The following is a 6,000-nucleotide window of genomic DNA, read 5'->3' as shown; positions in this document are numbered from 1 at the left end:
GTACAAACAGGTAATAAGCCACCTGTAAAATCCAGGTAGCTAAAGCAGTTTTACAGTACGTCCACCATCTCAAAGCAAAAGGAAAAACAAAGGCTGGCAAATAGGGGCTCTGGGGCCTGCAGCAGGGCGAGGAGAGAAGCAAGAAACCCAGCCCGCATCTCAGTGCCTGCCAAAGCGGCACGGCAAGCTGCAGAGAGCGAGCACGCCGCAGGCCGCGCCGGACCGCGGCCGCGCTCCTGCTCGCGCCGGAGCACGGCTGCTTCTCCTGCCCTTCCGTGGCAGAGGCTAGCACCGGCAGCGGGGCACCGGCCACTTCAAAACCTGTACGCAGAGGTGCCTGTGACCTGAATAAAGCAATTTAGAGGAGAGAGGTCACGGCGCAGTGCGCGGGTCGCAGGAGGGAAGACGTGTAGCAACTTCTCGTGAGGCAGCGGGGCAATCTGCACATGCTGCCTGCAAGACAGCAACACACGGCAGCGGAGCCTGTTGGCAAGTCAGTGACTGTATGTTTTACGCTGGTGCCTAAACAAAAGGAAGATGTAAATCCGTATTTTTTTCAGGTAAGAGGAAGTTCTGTATGTCTAACTTCGGAAGCTGGTACCTAAAAAGGTGCATCTGTGAGCGGGGAAAAAAAAATGCTGTTAGCACTGAAATCTGGACCTTTAAAATGTAAAGCTCAAAAGTCAACATAGCTAGACGTTGGTATTTCAAATACTTTTGTCTTAGAGGGCTTCGTCCACAAAGGGGTATGAATATACCTTAAAGGACTGTAGAGAGCTGTGAGTACGTGGTGAAAGAAACACGCTACGCGGGCTGTACGTATGCTTCCGTCACGAGAGAAGCGTCGTACCTGCGATGGCTGATGCAACAGTCACTTCTGCTGTGAAAGCCTTGTCAAACCAGGCTTTATGTCGGTTATTAAGGTTAAAACTTCCTGGTATTGCTCCAATTACTCAAAATACTTAATATGCTTTAAATAGAAGTTAACAACATGCCTCTGGCAGGAGCGTTTATAACGCGAGAGGCCGCGGTTCGTGTTCGTGCTCCTACGGCAAGGGGCGAGGTGTCTGTTTTAGTGGGACGAGGATGGAGACGTAAAAATCAAACTGTTTGTTCGCTAGCCCCAAAACAAGAATAAAACTTTTTCATTATCAGGAAATTCTGAACACTTAATTTTGAACACAGGCAGATTAAAGAGCTTTCAGGACTCACGTCAGCTGTCTGGATCTGATGCCATTGCATCCTACCCGAGTTGAAAGCAGAGGCAGTTTTAGTGAACTTCTGTTATGCATCCTATAAACACTTAAGGGTTTTCCTGCCAGGGAAGAGTGCAACACCACGTTCAAGAGCCTTTGCCTCTAAGAGAAAACAGAATATAATAAAGTAATAGGTTTTGGAGGTTTGTGAAGTCTCTTTGGCTTTTCATTTAAAAAAAAAAATCAAGGGGTTTCAAGGAAGAGCTTTACCTATGATAAAAGAGCCCATGAATCCTCACAAATTTTAACAGAGTTATCTTCCGGAAAAAACTTTGCTAATGAAGAAAAACCATCTGTTGACCATAAATTACAACTAGTTAAATGTCCATTGGAAAAATATTTATTTGACTAAACAAAAGACCTATCATCTGCGCCCCTCTGTTTAAAGCCAATTTCCTTGCTTGCGTATTCACGAATAGGTGGAAAAATAATTCTCTGCAGAGGCTATACACATTGAGTTAGTCAGCATAAACTGTCGCAAAAGCTTTCCATTTTAAGTCATACCTTTTATAAGCAGGACTTGACACCGAGCCAGTCAGCCTGATGCTCTCTCACGCTTTTTGCATACTTTAGAGACGAGATTATTATTGTCTGGTCTCAGCTAAAGGTCTGTGGCCATACAAGGCTTAGTATGCCTTCGTCAGTTTAGAGCGATTGTTACCAAATAGCCCATAATAGGTGTTTGCATTTAACACACTAGAAATGTTGGATTTACAGATAAGAAATATGCAGTACTTTGCACTCCCTTCAGAACCGCCATTATTTGAGCTCCCATTAGTCGTGCATTATAGACTGCAGCATACATTATTTTAAGATTCGGTCACTTTGTTTTTTCAAGCCATGCGTGGCAGTTGCTGATTGACAGTCGTCACTAAGGCTGCAAGTTCTCACCACTGATTTTGCTAATACTTTCTGTCTTATGGAAGAAATTACCATAGAATACATATTCTTTGATTTTCTTAAACTTATTCTGGTTTGGGTTTTTTTTTTGTTACTGAAGTACTTTGATATACAAAAAACATGAGAAGAATTTTCTGCCAGGCTTGTGACCTTGAGGATGACAATTTAAAACTCTGTTCTTAATCCTGCAAGAAAAAACAATCAGTGCTACATACAGCATAAAATTACTGTAAACAAGATGTTGTAACTATAAAAATAAATAGAGTGTCAGAGATAATGTTTGATGTGTCAGTTCACATCAAGAGAGAGTTTCTCAAATGTAAAAAAACCAATTTGATAAATGCAAATCATCTTCCATGTACTATTGTTTCTGCTAGAGAAATAATTTTTAACGTCGTCCTTTCATCTGTTCTAGATTTTACACTGGTCATACGAACATACCGAGAAAAGATTTAGTCTCTCTCACATACCAAAACTTTATTTTTTTTCCTCTAAGGGTTACATTCTGTACTACACACAGTAAAAATCCCCAAACAAATCTTTTAATGATGAGTAATTATATAGTATAACTCGTGTTTTAAGTAGCTGGCTTGAGACATCTTTTAAAGGGTCCCTTTTCAGAAATTACTGAACATTTTCCTGAAAATAGGAAATACCAACAAATTTGATGAAATCGAACAAGAGCCTTCCTTGTGCTGAAACTTAATGCCTCATTTTGACGTTTATCAAATGAAATATGCCATTCCAATTAGTTTACGTTTTCCAAATATAACTCACAGGCTCAAAACACCTTTTTAAAGGTAGGCATATTAAAAATCAAACATAAAGCCAAATAATTGAAAACCAAAACATCAGGTGGTTGTGTTTTTTTTCATGTAACCCATCAGCTTCACTCTAAACAACTTTGCCATTTTTCTGCTCCACATTGACTAACAAACCATATATTGGTCATTTACTTATGCAGACTTAGATTTAAAAAAAAACAAACAAAAAACCTAAAATGACAAGAAGAAAAGAAAACAAACCACCACACTCAGAAAGCACAGGAAAGTACACGCAAAGGGGAATCCCACACTGCATAGATTACCTGACCTAACTTCTTTTTTTTTCTCCCCATTGAGGAACAGGACAATTCGGTTCGGAGTCACTACAGAGCCATGAACTCACACCATCAAGCAGGACAACTCAAAGGGTTACGATGGAATAAACCCTTATCTAACCAAAAAACACATCCGGTAAGTAGCAGGGGTTAACAAAAAGCCATAAAAACCCAATTACTGAAATAGGTAAGGTTACCTCTGGCATACTTGAAAGCTGTCTCTGAACTAAAGACCTCTTTTAAGAATTCAATGGAAAAATAACAAACCATCTCCGTTTCAAAGGGCAAGGTAAGATTGTGGCAGAGCTAAGAACTTGCTGTAAATAGACTCTTCCTTGCTCCAATAAATTTCATTACTCTGTGCTGGGAGAAAGAAGCTCTGTTCCTTTACTAGCACTATTTTTAACGCCTGGAAAGCAACATTTCCATTTGCTCATGTGGTAGTAAACTTCAGCTATTCAAAGTAGCTTCATTCAAACTAGAAAAGGTGCAGAGAAGAGGCAGCAGGAATGAAGAACCTACCACTTAAGAGTCTAAGAGGTAAGATTGTTTAGCCTGGTAAAACAAAAGCTGAAAGTGCTATGGATCACGAAGTGCATATACTGAGACAGAGAAGTTAAAATACTATTTTCACAAGTATCAAGGTGCCACAGATGCATTTGGTCTGGACATCAGATGATTTGTAAAAATAAGAGAGTTAGATTTTCAAAGTCCCATTATGAGAGTACTGAGAGCAAGGAAAGAAAATTACTTTCAAACTCTGGCTTAATGTTTTCACTGAAGGGTTTCTGTTTCTGAGTAGCTCTTGCTGCAGGTAAGAGAACTGAAAGGATTTTAAGGGCCCAACATCCAATGCTGGTTCGTTGCTGTTCTTGTTCTTTCCATCACAGTGTGTATTACAGGCTGCCTACATCTTCAAACGACTGACTGTACAGAGGGTGTAAAATAAAAATTGGTCTTTAGTGCAAGACTAGGGTGGGAAAGAAACAAAGAGAAATACGGCTAGTTCTGGTGAATTCCAGCATTTCACAACTCTTATTATAAACTGACCTCTTGTAACTTCAGTAACATCCTAAGTTGTAGTAAAAAAAGGTTAAAATTTGAATAATGATAGTTTATTTCTAGTGAAGGTCAAGCACCGTTCGTGGATCTCAGAAATTTGTAGCAAGTCAGTTCAGCTATACTTCTGCATACCTTACCAGTGCTGTGTTATCACAGATTCGGAACGGTGCAGAGGAAAATCCAAATTAATTCAAAGATTGCAGCCTCTGTAAGCCAGCAGAGGTCACAAAGTCCTAAGGCAGGTGTGCGGACTTTCTCAAGTCTTCTTCTGTTGCTTACCAAGTAGGTTCTTTTACAAATGTACTGCTGACATTGCTGGAAACATAGTAAGGCATCACTTTCAGAAACTGCAGACGTGGAATCCTTCCTAAAACATCATCTGAAATTGCAGGCTGCTGAACGCTGGAGCGGAGCAGCCGCTGCTGTTCACGAGACCATCAACAGCGAGTGTAACAAGCGTCTAGAATCAAATCAGTAATTAATACACAACCGCGTAGTATGCTTTATGAAACAAACAGGCTTTACATAATGTCCCAAATGCTTTAGTATTAGGTGACAGGGCAAGGGAGAGAGATTAGGTTGCATCAGCAACGGAAAAAATATCTTCGAGAGTTTAGATGTGCAAAGGGTTGAGGAGCAATGACACAAGTGAAGCATGAAGCAAGGCAATGGGGCAAACAGGAAGGCTGCACGGGATGGGAGGCACACCTTGAAAGAACCTTTGTCCACTAACGGTAGCGAGACTATAAAGCAAAGGGAAACTAAAGCTGAATATAGCACAATAAAAGAAGGGGAAGGATTGTGATGTATCCATAATAAAGTGCTCATGTAAACCAGAAGCTCGCTCCTATTCTGAGAAAAAATGTAAGTCTACATATGCTTACAAAGCAGAAAAGGGACAGCTGATAGGAAAAACGCAGCAGCAACTGCTGATCAGAAACCACATTTCAGCTGCGGCAGGCACAGAACAGCCACTGTGGAGCCAGGACTGGAAGCACTGCACTAGGGTTAACTCATGTAAAGACTGAAGCATTGTGGAGTATCCCATGGAGGAGCACAGCCGTGGACCGAAGCCAGTGCAGACCCAACACATCCTCACTCCACCCTGTCCGGAGACAGCTCTGATCATGTCCTGTGCAGGACAACAGAGCACTGTCAGCATCAGATAGGAATGCAAGTGTCTCTTGGAGTTCCAGTCTTGCAGCTCTGAGGGAAACTGCCATGTAAGGCCAGGAGGAGGGGGAGGATATGCAATTGATTTTTACAACTTGATTTGAATTATTTTGCAGCTGTAAAATAGTCACTCTGGCACAAAATATATGGTACCACCCTGAAAAATGAATTCTAAATAATTAAACTGCAAATCAGTCAAAGCAGGTCTCAACAGATCACACTATAATTGCAGCTATTAAACACATTTTTTTACTACAGTGCAAGTCAGGGTATAAAAGTATGAGTATTCATTTGTATGCTAGAAAGACATTCGCAGCCAGAAGCTCTGCAAGGCCCCACAGTTCAGCCAACCCCAGATATGTGATCGACATTTGCCACCATGGGACCAACCTTAACGGCTGCTGAAGACACGCAGCTTCTATCACTGTCCTGGAATTCAGCTCCATGTGTTTGGTTGCTTCAGTAACTGCACTTAACTCACCTTTGCATCACAAACCTGCCTGTTACATA

Source organism: Phaethon aethereus (genome assembly GCF_964289735.1).
Source record: "Phaethon aethereus genome assembly, chromosome: 7".
Taxonomy (NCBI): Eukaryota; Metazoa; Chordata; class Aves; order Phaethontiformes; family Phaethontidae; genus Phaethon; species Phaethon aethereus.
The sequence above is the reverse complement of the archived record's forward strand: the minus strand, read 5'-3'. Positions refer to the sequence as shown.